This window comes from Dama dama, chromosome 3 (genome assembly GCF_033118175.1).
Source record: "Dama dama isolate Ldn47 chromosome 3, ASM3311817v1, whole genome shotgun sequence".
Classification (NCBI taxonomy): Eukaryota; Metazoa; Chordata; class Mammalia; order Artiodactyla; family Cervidae; genus Dama; species Dama dama.
Genome location: NC_083683.1, coordinates 20228451 through 20243089, shown reverse-complemented (window position 1 = coordinate 20243089; position 14639 = coordinate 20228451). Strand labels below are relative to the sequence as shown.

Genomic DNA, 14639 nt, shown 5'->3' with positions numbered 1-14639 from the left:
TTAAATGGAATAACTTCTAAAAGCCCCTAACACCTGCCCTAAACACTGGGGGCTCTATGTGCTAACTTGCTTCAGTCGTGTCTGACTCTTTGCGACCCTGTGGACTGTAGCCTGCCAGGCTCCTCTGTCCATGGGATTTCCAAGGGAAATGGTAATGGGCTGCCATTTCTTCCTCCAGGGGATCTTCTCAACCCAGGGATCGAACCCATGTCTCTTATGTATCCTTCAATGGCATTGGCAGGCAGGTTCTTTACCATAAGCACCACTCGCAGGGGACCCTCAATAACGACCATTAAGGTTCTACTCTAAATTCTTTGCTTAGATCTGTCTCCCTTATTACAATATCCTTGAAGAATTTATCCATAGACTGTATTTGCCCCATGGACTGTAGCCTGCCAGGCTCCTCCGCCCATGGGATTCTCCAGGCAAGAATACTGGAGTGTGTTGCCATTTCTTTCTCCAGGGGATCTTCCTGACCCAGGGATCAAACCCAGTTCTCCTGCATTGCAGGTGGATTCTTTACCTCTGTGACACTGAGGAAGCCGCAAAGAATTTATCACAGCTAGTCAAAACTAACATCTATTATTAACTGAGAAGTTACTACATACTAAGCACTGGTCTACGTGTTTTACATGGAGATGCTATCGTTATCCTATTTTACAGACAAGAAAAGAGAAGCACTAACAGAATAACCAAGTTGCCCATGGTCACCTATCTAGAAAGTGGCAGAGCTAAGACTTAACCCAGGTAGTTTGGCACATAGATAGTATAACACATTGAGTACTGATACTATACAAACACACACGTCTGTATGTATCCCGCTTAGCCATAAACAGCGCAAATATCAAGTATGAGTCAGTGGGAGAAGGCGAGGGTGGGGTGATCTGAGAGAACAGCATTGAAACAAGTATACTATCAAGGCTGAAACAGATCACCAGTCCAGGTTGGATGCGTGAGACAAGTGCTCAGGGCTGGTGCACTGGGAAGACCCAGAGGGATGGGATGGGGATGGAGGTGGGAGAGGGGATCAGGATGGAGAACACATGTAAATCCATGGCTGATTCATGTCAATGTATGGCAAAAACCACTACAATATTATAAAGTAATTAGCCTCCAGCTAATAAAAATAAATGGAAAAAAAAAAAGTATGAGTCAACCTCATCTCCTTAACACTTTCCTTTCTACCCATAGTCAAAATAAACAAATAAAAAATGCCTGCTGAAACCACCTTCCCCTGTAACCTAACCTCTGTTACTCTCCTCCAAGCCCCCATGATCTGTCCTGGTAACTCTGGTTTCCATCCTGTCGGGTTCTGCTTTTCTGATAGTCTTCGGCAAATGGAAGTCTGGCTGGGACTTCCTAGCTGGATTTCAGTGTTGAATTCATTCTAGAATCTGGATTAACCTTCAGCTTCAAATTCTGCTATCTCTGGATACAGTCTATCCTACACCTGTGTCCAGTCCTGGGTCCTAGGAATGCACTTTGTTACTTGTCTCAGGTCAGCAATTCCACTGAGCAGCTTTTCATCCACATCTGGAAAGGCAAGCAGCCCTCAGCCCAGCCGTTACTATTCTCTTTCTAAAGGTTTGCGGTCCATTCTCACGCATCTATTTCAATTCTTCCAATGGAATGTTAAGAGCATTTGTCAAGTTTATTTTAAGATAATATATAAAATGGTTCAAGTATATTATTAAATGACACTGATAATATTCCAAAATTTCTTATTAATGATATTCCTAATGATTTTATAAAATCTGTTGTAAACGTGGCCTTAAATTCCCCTTGTATCTAAACTCATTTGCCAGTTTAAAGGAAAACCTGGATTTCTATGTGTAATGGCCAGCTGCAGTCTCTGAAGCACACTGCTTGGGGGCTGTGAATGTAACTAAGTAAGTTTTGGTACCAATTCCAGTGAAGGTTCCAGACATCAAATTCCAGAGATCAAATTGCCAACATCCATTGGATCACAGAAGAAGCAAGAGAGTTCCAGAAAAACATCAACTTCTGCTTCATCGATTAGGCTAAAGCCTTTGACTGTGGATCACAACAAACTGTGGAAAATTCTTAAAGAGATGGGAATATCAGACCACCAGACCTGCCTCCTGAGAAACTTCTCTGCAGGTCAAGACACAACAGTGAGAAACAAACATGGAACAACAGCAGACTGGCTCCAAATCGGGAAAGGAATCCGTCAAAGCTGTATACCGTCACCTCGATTATGCAACTTATATGCAGAGTACATCATGCAAAATGCCAGGCTGGATGAAGCACAAGCTGTAATCAAGATTGTCAAGAGAAATATCAATAACCTCAGATATGCAGATGACACCACCCTTACGGCAGAAAGCAAAGAGGAATTAAAGAGCCTCTTGATGAAAGTGAAAGAGGAGAGGGGAAAAGCTGGCTTAAGTTCAGCATTCAAAAAACTAAGATCATCTGGTCTCATCACTTCATGGCAAACAGACACAGAAACAATGGAAAGAGTGACAGACTTTATTTCTTGGGCTCCAAAATCACTGCAGAAGGTGACTGTAGCCATGAAATTAAAACACCCTTGCTCCTTGGAAGAAAAGCTATAACAAACCTAGACAGCGTATTAAGAAGCAGAGGCATTACTTTGCAGACAAAGGTCTGTCTAGTCAAAACTATGACATTTCCAGTAGTCATGTATGGATGTGAGAATTGGATCATAAAAAAGGTTGAGTGCCAAAGAAGTGATGCTTTCAAACTGTAGTGTTGAAGAAAACTCTTGAGAATCCCTGGGACTGCGAGGAGATCAAACCAGTCAATCTAAAGAAATCAACCCTGAATATTCATTGGAAGGACTGATACTGAAGTTGATGCTCCAATACTTTGGCTGAGTATTAACCATATTAAATAGGGCTTCCCAGGTGGTGCTAGTGGTAAAGAACCTGCCTGCCAATTTAGGAGACATAAGAGATATGGGTTTGATCCCTGGGTTGGGAAGAGCCCCTGGAGGAGGGCATGCAACCCACTCCAGCATTCTTGCCTGCAGAATCCCATACACAGAGAAGCCTGGTGGGCTACTGTCCAAGGGGTCACAAAGAGTTACACACGACTGAAGTGATTTAGTATGTACACACGCACACACCACATTAAATAAATGTACATGTAGTCTAAGATGTATCTCTCTTTTGAAAAAAAAAAGAAATACTCATACCAGTAGCAGTTAATACCAATACCTAGTTTTCTACATTGTCATGGAAAAGCTATCAAAAACCAGGAAACTACTTTAATATCAATAAACTTGAACAGTTTGCAAAATACTTTCTGCTACAGTGTCCTATAAGTCAATTTTCACTATTTAAAATGACTCATTTTAATACACACGAAGACACACTTGCTTAATGGAACAGAATAATTTAACATACTTTCATAAGTCTCTCATCTGTAGTCAACAAATAAGTCACTTTCTGACTCAAAAGGCTTGCTATTCATCTGTTAATATGCTAACACAAAGTGAAAGATTCCCATTTATTAGATTAAAAAACTGAGGTCCAGAGAGATTTTTGCGCAAGATTAGACAGTGAGTTAGTGGGTGCGTGAGAAATTAATTTAAATTAACTGGAACTATTGCACTCCATTTTCTCCCTTGATAGCTTATTCATCTACATTAAAATAGATGAAACAATTGAGAAACACAGGCATAAAGAATCTAGAAATGTGTCAGCATTTATCGTTGAGAGTTTCCTCTTCTTTACTTTTTAAATTTTACTGATTCATTTTGGCTGCACTGGGTCTCTGCTGCTATGTGCGGGCTCTCTCTAGCTGTGGTGAGCAGGGGTTCCTCTCCAGCTACGGTGCCGGGTTTCTCTTTTCACTGGCCTCTCCTGTTGCAGAGAGGAGCTCTAGGGTGCACGGCTTCCACAGTTGAAGCGAGTGGGCTCATCAGGAGGTGTAGCGTGGGGGCTCGGTTCCCTTGGGCAGCCGGAGTCTTCTCAGACCAGGGATCAAACCCACGTCCCCTGCATTGGCAGGTGGATTCTTAACCACTAGACACCAAGGGAAGTCCTTCACTCTTATTTTTTAAAAAGCAGTTTGGTTTTTAAAGTGATGATAATGACTGCACTTTAATAAAGAATAAAAAGAAAACTTTTTTTAATTAAATTTCCACACGGGTCACCTAAAATCCAGTGAAAGGAAGTTATTTTTGCAGTTTATATGTCTTGTCAATTACAAACTAGTTTTAATTTGCACTTCCTACATGCAAATTTTAGCTTTTGCCAAGAATTATAGCTTTTGTGATTTAAAAAACTGATAGCGGCTTACAGCTTTGATATTTATGATCTTATGTGGATAATATAATAAATTGTTGCTGTTGACTAGTCAATAAGTCATGTCCGACTCTGTGACTTCATGGACGTAGCTTGCCAGGCTCCTTGTTCATGGGATTTTCCAGCCAAGAATGCCAGAGTGGGTTGCCATATCCTACTCCAGGGAAGTTTCCCAACCAAGGGATTCAACCTGGGTGTTCTGCTTTGGCAGGCAGATTATTTACCACTGAGCCACCAGGGAAGCCGGGATATAATATATAAATCATCTCTGTTTCCTATATTTTATTAAGCAGAAAAGGAGTGCTTTATAATTATTATTATTAAATAAACAAAAAATTATCAAGTTCCACATAGAATTATTCCAAAAATTAGGTACTGTATGTATGCGTGCATGCTCAGTCGCGTTTGACTCTTTCACGACCCCATGGACTATAGCCTACCAGGCCCCTCTGTCCATGAGATTTTCCAGGCAAGAATACTGGAGTCAGTTGCCATTTCCTCCTCCAGGGTGTCTTCCTGACCCAGGGATCAAACCCGTATCTTTGGGGTCTTCTGCATTGGCAGGCGGACCACTTTACCACTGAGCCACCTGAGAACCCAATTATTCCAGAAATTAGAACTTGACCGACTTACTGAATAAAATGGTTTCCTAAGAAGAATTAGATAGTCTCCTCTTAAAAACTCAATTTCATGATCTAATGTTTAGGAGATTCTCCTTAGCCACTCTGTGAAGATTTTTCTAACACTGGCCTTTAGGTAATACTTTGATATTAATTTTTCTATTAATTTGGAAACAGCTCAAGCCTGGACTGGTAAAAATATTTCTATTAAAATTAAGTATGTAATGCTTCAACCTGCACCTTTTGAAGAAAGAGGAGAGTGAAGAATAACCCACCAATCCCCACCCCATTAATGACAAATTCTGCTTGCATTTTTTGTCTATATTGGAGTTCAAAATAAGGTTTAATTTTTAAATTGGATCCCGCTGACTTAAAATAATTGAGACATTTACCAAACTTAGAAAAAGGGAAAAAATAGTGAACTAGGGGTAATTTATAATCAAATACTGATATTCCAATAATTCACTTTGTGAATACATGTTTACTGAGCATCTTCCTCCATCTAGGGTAGAGAAAGAAAAAAAATTTCCTGTTTCTATGTTCTTCTGACTGGTCCAAGAATTAAAGTGACATGAGACAGATTAACAGGAGAAAATCAATTAATTACATATTTCAGGAATTCTATAAGAATATAAGGTTCAAGGACAAGTTAGACAATTGAAGCTTATATGCCACCTGAGAGAAAGAGAAGAGGGCAGGGGTTTGGGACTTCAGAGGAAAGAAAGGCAACTTACAGGAAGATGAAAAAAGAGCAAATGTTTGGTAAACAAAAGTTTGCTGGTAAACAAATGTTTGCTGTGTCATGCAGAGATGGTGGGACCCAGAGAGGACTTTATAAGACAAGCCTTGCTAAGTGGCCCCAAGTCTACTATACCTAGCTCATACTATACTTTATTTGTGGTGATAGTTCCTCTTCCTGGAACAAGCCCTTTATCTAAAAAATTTTAGGCAGTTAAAGGGAGGAGGTAAAAGCTCTTCCCGAGTCTTTTGTTTCTGAAGAACAATCATCCCTAAATAGTCCTCAAGACAGACATATTTTGGGGTGGCGAGTTTTGTTCCCCTACATCAGGCACTGAGAAATCATTCATGGTTCAGATAAAATCCCCACCCTTATGAAATTTCCAACAGAATAAGTAGACATTACTACATACATGGCAAAACTTACAATACAATGGCATCTTCATGCTATAAAGAAATATAAATACAGCCAAGGAGACGGGGTCTAATGGATAGTTATTTTTGATCAGATCATCAAGGAATGTCTCCACCTCTGATAAGAGGTGGCATTTGGACATATTCTCCAAATCAGTCTTTAGTGAAAAAGCATTTCAGAATGAAGGAGCGATAATTCAAAGGAAGAGATGAGAATGGTGCATTCAAGAAGCGTTAAAAAATCATGTTAATAGAGATCAATAAGCACACGGGCAATGACGGGTCCTGTCAGAAAGGTAAACAGGAGTCAGATCCCAGAGAGCCTCACAGACTGACATAAGAACTTGCCCCAGATTTGAAGGGAAGCCACAGAAGCGCAGGGGCCATCCTGCAGGCACGCAAGCCCGTACTCGCCCACAATGAAACCAAAGAAACGGCCCTGCGGTCAGCAGGAGACATCAGCGGTTTAACAGACGCAGGACCACTTGAGCAAAAGGTTCCTGGAGCGCACACTCCGTCACCGACGACAGGCTGCAGCCAGGACAGGCCAGCAGCCGTCCCCAGCAGGGGGGAAAGGGAGACCACAGTTAGAGGGGGAATGACCTCAGGCTGGCTCATCAGTTACCAGGGAAAAAAAATGCACATCTCTCCTAGCCCTTGGGCTAACAACCTTCATTGGGCAGATGTCTTCTCTTTGATAAACTGTCATAGTGGAGCCTTTCTGATCTAAAACTTAGAGAAATCCCTACTTGGGGCCAGAGTCAAGCCCATCGGCATCTACTGATTAGGATCTCTCCCTGAGAGGGAAGGTCGGTCAGCTGAGTAGGGTATCGGTGCGGCAGGGACTGGTGGGGTACAGGATGGACAGAGAGCAAGAGAACAGCCATTTTGGGGGGCCTGGTCATATAGGGCAAGACTGATGGAGATGCCATTTATATTTTTAAAAGCTCACTCTTGGTTGTTGTTTAACAATAAAATTGAGCAGTAGAGAATGTTGCAAAAAACTAGCAAGAAAGAGTAGTTTACAAGCTGGTTCACTAACCCAGGAGGAAGAAGATGGTAATGCCGACCAGGGAGCAGCAGCAGAGACAGGGAGAATGCGTCAAGCACAGGATACGCTTGGAAGATAAAAGCCTCCAGGACTTGCTGCTGAATTGCACGAAGGCTGTACAGAAGACAGAATCGAGACTGAGTCTCCAATATTTCACCTAAGTAGCCTTTTGGTAAAACGCCGTTTGGTAAAATGAAGATGGAAGATGGAGCAGGCTCGGTGGGGAAAACAAGAGTTCTGAGGTGAAGATGTCTGTGTTTGCCCATTTGACATCACAGATGTCAAATAAATCAGAGCCCAAAGATCAGAGGTGCCTTAGTAAGCTTAGGCCTGCTCAGCCCATGTTTCCAAGCTTGTGCAGCAAGAAGGTGCCCCCACCTGCCATACACCTATGCCGGAGAAGCGAATTGGGGAGCAAGGGAAGGGTGGGGAAGGAGAGTGCTTAAGCGAACAGTCAATTTCAGGGGACACATCTGATGTTTCAGAACGTGTCACATTTTTCAAACCCAGCAAATAGCAAAATTGAGGATCTGCCCTGGCAGTGTCAGATTTTGTGTATCTGTTTTCAAACATATCAGTCACTGAAGATGAGATAAAAACTACAAATAAATGACTACAGAAAAGGAAATATGCTGATCCTCTTTCTTACACAGCAGTTGATTTATTTTGAACAATATAGTCTTGTGTTATAGCTGACATGCTTTTTGTACTGAGCGTAGACTGGATCTCACAGACCATCAGGCTCAGATGTGAAGTGTGTCACAGGTACTGCAAAGATGTTACTACAAATTTCAAGAAAGTGTTAAAGCTTACTAAGTCCCTTCTCTCTTTAAAGATATAGTGGAATCAAGGTTAACACACCAAGACAATTCCCATACCTTTGCTTTCTGCAGTGCTTCATGGGAGAGGATGAATGGGTTGGGATGACAATTATTAATTCACCTGGCTTATGTGAAAGTACTTAGGTAGCTACAATCCATGGGGCTACAAAGAGTCGGACCTGAGTTAGCTACTGAGCACACATATACTACCCATTTGGGCACTGAGGGAGGCAAAGTTTAAGAAATACTAGTTTAGAGAATTAACTGCATAGACTTAGAAATGTTGAGATGAACTATTTGCAGGCCTATCTTAATGTGCTAATTTAAATGTGCTAATAGTCACCAGTGTCTAATAAATGGGGCAAGACAACACTTCTTGAGCTCTCAAATTCTAAATACTGAGAAATCTGACTCATAGCCCAGATAACAGGTAGTTTCTAAACATGCAACTTTCAAAAAAATTTAAAGGAGATCCACAGAGCAGCATTTATTTGTGACATGCCTTTCACCCCTCTCATTTCCCAACACAATTCTTCCTTTTCTTAGGCATAAAAACTTGTGTAAGAAAAACACTGTACAAAGAAGTCCTAATCAGATTTGATTACTGGCTTCCATAGACGGTCAAGCCTATTCAACTGTGCACCATCAGAGCACCCGGAGCATCCCTCAGCATCTTGAGTCTGCCACACTTATATGTGTACGTTCCTTAATCCAGTTCAAATTCACATCTATTCCAAGCTCTTTCGTTCTACCCACTGGCACTCCCTATGTGTCATTAGCAAATTCTCCTCTCTCCTTAATTTCTTTTCTGAGTGTTTTGTTTTCTTTCTAGCTCTAATTGAAACCTGGCTGTATCTTGAAGGACACTCTCTTAGATGGGGTTGATTTATTTCACTTCCCATGACATACAAGCCTGCAAGTGTCATCCTTGTTGTTTAAAGCTACTATACTTACAGTCTAAGTAGCTTCTCTACCATCACCCTAAAATTCTCAGTTTCCTGAATAAACACAAGTGATACTACCTGTTTCCTGAATTCATCTGCCGTTGCCTCCAGGCATTTCATTTCATTAAAAGATGCCTCACTGATGATCCCCAGACAGTGACTTTCCACCATTCTTTGGTCATCCTACTTGGATGTTTCCATGTTCTCACTGATAATCCTCGAAAACCCTTGAGAGGCCTTGATCTTCTTAGGTCTAGTGTTCTCCGCTGACCACATCCAGCCAATGCTCTACACTGGACATTGTCATTTCTAAAACTTTTATCACCGAGAAATGTCTTCATTTCAAGCATTGCACTGCTGTTTACAGCATCCTATGTTCACAGCCTTGTTCCGCCACTTCTGCTTCAGAACTTCACCCTCTTCCCTGGGATCCTCAACCCATCAATTCTACACATTTTCAAAGCCTCTCTTCTTCTAACACCCAAATTCTATGACTTTGGACAATTTCACACAGAATTGGTGATACAGGCATCGTCAAAATTATTTAATAAAGAGAGGGAAGGGATGGCCATCTCTCCATCATTCTCATCTGACAAAACTTCTACCCCAGTTATACCCAACGTTACACCTATCCTGTGCCTGCACTGATTTGCTGATGGTATAAACTTTGAATTTATGACCATATAGTGGGCCCCTCTGCTGTGCCACAGGTATACTGTATTTCTGTCTCCTTATGCTCTCCTATCCTCTAAGACAATCATCTCACATCTCTCCTCTCCTAAACCTCAGCTATTTCCCACTATCTCCTTTCTTAATTTGAAATTAGAGGTTGTAGAGAAAAATGGACATTGCAATCCTGACAAAATCAAAGCTTCCAGATATCATTCATTTTCACTGACAACGTGAAATAAATTATATAAGGGTATTTGATATAATAGCCTTGCTGTGAACATGTAATCCAGAATATGAACACAGTATGTAATCTATAAGATGTGACTATGCATGTAATTGCTTCTCTTTTCTCAGCTATTTGTAAGGCCTCCTCAGAGAATCACTTTGTCTTTTTGCGTTTCTTTTTCTTAGGGGTGGTTTTGATCACCACTTCCTGTACAATGTTACAAACCTCCATCCGCAATTCTTCAGGCTCTCTGTCTATCAGATCTCATCCCTTGAATCTATTTGTCACTTCCACTGTATAATCATAAGGGATTTAATTTAGGACATACCTGAATGGTGTAATGGTTTTCCCTACTTTTTTTCAATTTAAGTCTGAATTTGGCAATAAGGAGTCATGATCTGAGCCGCAGTCAGCTCCTGGTCATGTTTTTGCTGACTGCATAGAGCTTCTCCATCTTTGTCTGCAAAGAATATAAGCAATCTGAGATTTCAATATTGACCATCTGGTGAGGTCCATGTGTAGAGTCATCTCTTGTGTTGTTGGAAGAGGGTATTTGCTATGATCAGTGCATCTTCTTGGCTAAACTCTTTTATTTATTTTATTTTTTTTTTTTTTATTGTAGTGGTTTTTGCCATGCATTGACATGAATCAGCATGGCTAAACTTTTTTAGTCTTTGTATTGCTTCATTCTGTACTCCAAGGCCAAACTTGCCAGCTACTCCAGGTATCTCTTGACTTCCAACTTTTGCATTCCAGTCCCTCATGATGAAAAGGACATCCTTTTTGGGTTTTATTTCTAGGTCTTATAGGTCTTCATGGAACTGTTCAACTTCAGCTTCTCTGGCATTAGTGGTTGGGGCACAGACTTGGATTACTGTGATATTGAATGCCTTGCCCTGGAAATGAACCGAGATCATTCTGCCGTTTTTGAGATTGCACCCAAGTATTACATTTCAGACTGGTTTTTGACTATGTGTGCTACTCCATTTCTTCTAAGGGATTCTTAGTTATTAGTTATAATGGTCATCTGAATTAAAATCAGCTTAATTCTTAAGCATTTATTTTTAAAAATGTAGAAAAAACAAACCCCTAATAAGGATTCACTGGTTTGAGGGATTTGTAATTTTTATACTATTGAACAATGAGGTTATCGAGTAATGTAGGATTCAGCAAACTGCAGCCTATGGGCCAAACCTGGCCAGGCATGTCGCTGTTGTTTAATTGCTCAGTCAAGTCCGACTCTGCAATCTCATGGACTAGGCACGCCGGGCTCCCCCTCCTTCACTATCTCCTGCAGTTTGCACAAACTCATACCTGTTGGGTTGGTGATGTTATCTAAGCATCTCATCCTCTGCCACTGCCTTCTCCTTTTGCCTTCAAACTTTCCTAGCATCAGGGTTTTTTCCAATAAGTGGGCTCTTCGTATCAGGTTACTAAACTACTGGAACTCCAGCTTCAGCATCAGTCCTCAGGTCACTCAACATCTCACTGAATATTCAGGGTTGATCTCCTTTAGGATTGACTGGTTTGATCCCCTTGCAGTCCAAGGGACTCTCAAGACTCTTCTCCAGCCCTATACCAAAGTCAACAATTCACTGGCTTCTTTAAGGTCCAACTCTCACATCCATACATGACTACTGGAAAAACCATAACTTTGACTATATGGATCTTTGTCATAATATTTTATTAAACACAGCCATGTTTATTCATTGATATGTTGTCTATGCTTGCTTTTTTCTTACTATAATGACAAAGTTGAAAAGTTGCAACCAAGATAACATGGTTCACAAAGCTGAAAATACTTTGTATCTGAGCCCTTATAGAGATAAGTTTGCTGATCACTATGATATTGACTATGGAGACTTCTTTACATGATTAAAATTCTTTCTAATCACAGGCTTTTTTTTCATTACAGATGAGAGGGAGAGGTGAGGCAAAGTAACAGATATTTTAAAACTTAAAGCAATAACTTCTTCCTAAATGATCAAAATAATTTAAGCAAAATAGAATTGTAATAGGAAGACCAGCATAATTCAAGTGGTTTCACATCTTTATTTTGGCCTTGTCCTCACTGTCATACCCACCACAATCTAAGCAGTCTTGTAAAGGACTCAAGCCCATGCTCATGCATGTAAGTATTAGATAGCTTGGGCTGCAATAACAAAATATCATAGACTGGGTGACTTCAGTTCAGTTCGGTTCAGTCGCTCAGTTGTGTCCAACTCTTTGCAACCCCATGGACTGCAGCGTGCCAGGCCTCCCTGTCCATCACCAACTCCCGGAGTCCACCCAATCCCATGTCCATTGAGTCGGTGATGCCATCCAACTATCTCACCCTCTGTTGTCCCCTTCTCCTTCTGCCTTCAATCTTTCCCAGAATCAGGGTCTTTTCAAAAGAGTCAGCTCTTCACATCAGGTGGCCAAAGGATTGGAGTTTCAGCTTCAACATCAGTCCTTCCAGTGAACACCCAGGACTGATCTCCTTTAGGATGGATTGGTTGGATCTCCTTGCAGTCCAAGGGACTCTCAAGAGTCTTCTCCAATACCACAGTTCAAAAGCATCAATTTTTTGGCACTCAGCTTTCTTTATAGTCCAACTCTCACATCCATACATGACTACTGGAAAAACCATAGCTTTGACTAGATGGACCTTTGTTGGCAAAGTAATGTCTCTGCTTTTTAATATGCTGTCTAGTGCTCGCTTCGGCAGCACATATACTAAAATTGGAACGATACAGAGAAGATTAGCATGGCCCCTGCGCAAGGATGACACGCAAATTTGTGAAGCGTTCCATATTTAAAAAAAAAAAAAAAAATGCTGTCTAGGTTGGTCATAACTTTCCTCTTAAGGAGTAAGCGTCTTTTAATTTCATGGCTGCAATCACCATCTGAAGTGATTTTGGAGCCCAAGGAAATAAAGTCTGACACTGTTTCCACTGTTTCTCCATCTACTTGCCATGCAGTGATGGGATCAGATGCCATGATCTTAGTTTTCTGAATGTTGATCCTTAAGCCAACTTTTCCACTCTCCTCTTTCATGTTCATCAAGAGGCTGTTTAGTTCCTCTTCACTTTCTGCCATAAGGGTGGTGTCATCTGCATATCTGAGGTTATTGATATTTCTCCCAGCAATCTTGATTCCAGTTTGTGTTTCTTCCAGCCCAGCATTTCTCATGATGTACTCTGCATATAAGTTAAATAAGCAGGGTGACAATATACAGCCCTGACGTTCTCCTTCTCCTACTGGGTGACTTAAACAAAGATTCATTTTCTCACAGTTCTGGAACCTAGAAATCTGAGTTCAGGTTGCTAGCAGCGTTATGTTCTAGAGAGAGCTCTCTTTCTTCTCCCCTTGTAGACAGCCATCTTTTTGCTGTGTCCTCATGTGAAAGATAGAGATCTCATTCATTTCCTCTTTTGACAGAACCATCAGATCTAATGGATTAGGATGCTACCCTTATGACCTCATTTACCCTCAGTTACCTCTTAGTTATCTCCCATCCCCAGATATACTCACAAGGAAAATTAAATCTTCAACATATGAATTTGGGGGAGATACAATTTAATTGATAGCAATAGATTTAAGAAATTATAATTTGAGGTATACCCACATTTCTGCTGCAGACATGGAGTACTGGTTTTGTCCACTAGAGAAATTTAGCTCATCAAGTTTCATAACATGACTTTATTAATATTAATAAAAATTGACAGGCTATATCTCAATGTACTTAAATGCTAAATGATCACAAACATTATCAACTTACCAATTATTTTACAGTTTAGTGAATATTTTTCAGTCTGCAAAATAAAAAGAATTGCTAAACAATTTAAAAGCTAAAAACCAGTCTATTTTATATTATTGGAGACACATTCTGGGTCATTCATGAATTATTTCCCATATGAAGGCAAAACACATAAGGAAAAAAATAAAGCCAATAATGAATAAATGTAAGTTATAAAGCATTAAAATTCTTCCAACTGAAAAAATGGCATTTGAGACCCACCCTCTCTTTCAAAATTACCCTTTAAAAGCTTAAGAAATGCCCTAAAGGCTTCATTTACAACAACCACATTAGATTTGCTCTGCTTGTATATTGCATCCTCCCTTACAGGCTAAGGTTTGTTTCACACTTCAGTCTGTTTTACATTTCAAAGACCATAGCAGAGGTATCAAAATTCTCAAAAGCAGGAATGAAAATTTTAAGCTAAAAGATGGACCAGTAGTCCATTTTTCATTTGAAATCTTTCAAAAAGTTTTAGTCTCAATCCTAGATCCCTGTAGTATCACAGTAGATAAAGTCATAGTTAAAACTGTAAAAATAGCTGATTTTATGGTAACACTTCATTTTCAAATGATTATATCACTTCTATATTAGCTAAAATTTTTTCTAACATTTTTTTGCTTGTAATAATCTCTCCATATTCAGCAAAGTTTAATTTTATATAGTTTACTGAGGATCCACATCCTATATTTGAAAAAGAGAGTAAACAAAATATGTATGCCTCACTCAATTTATAACAGCGCATCTGCGTCTCACCCTACAAAACTGTAAGTAGATATTCTATGGTTTTAGGCTTCCCTGGTGGCTTAGATGGTAAGGAATCTGCCTGCAATGCAGGAGACCCCCAGGTTTAAATGGGGAAGATTCCCTTGAGAAGGAAATGGCTACCCACTCCAGTATTCTTGCCTGGAGAAGTCCATGGATCGAGGAGCCTAGAGGGCTACAGTCCACGGGGTCATAGAGTCAGACACGTCTGAGCAACCAACACACACTCACACATACACACGCACAGACACACATAGGTTTACTACATTTTCTTATCTGATAAGATCAAAAGACCTTAATGCCAAAGGCAAA

At 40.4% G+C, this 14639-nt stretch overlaps 1 protein-coding gene and 1 non-coding gene across 2 annotated transcripts in view; one reads left to right on the top strand and one right to left on the bottom strand.

The window, feature by feature from the left end:
* TRHDE (thyrotropin releasing hormone degrading enzyme) overlaps positions 1–14639 on the bottom strand; it is a 419920-nt gene that overhangs the window by 259901 nt on the left and 145380 nt on the right. The gene's annotated exons all lie outside the window — the stretch shown is intronic.
* Positions 12476–12582, top strand: LOC133049507 (U6 spliceosomal RNA). Its single transcript, XR_009691345.1, has one exon. It is a non-coding gene; the product is annotated as a U6 spliceosomal RNA (small nuclear RNA).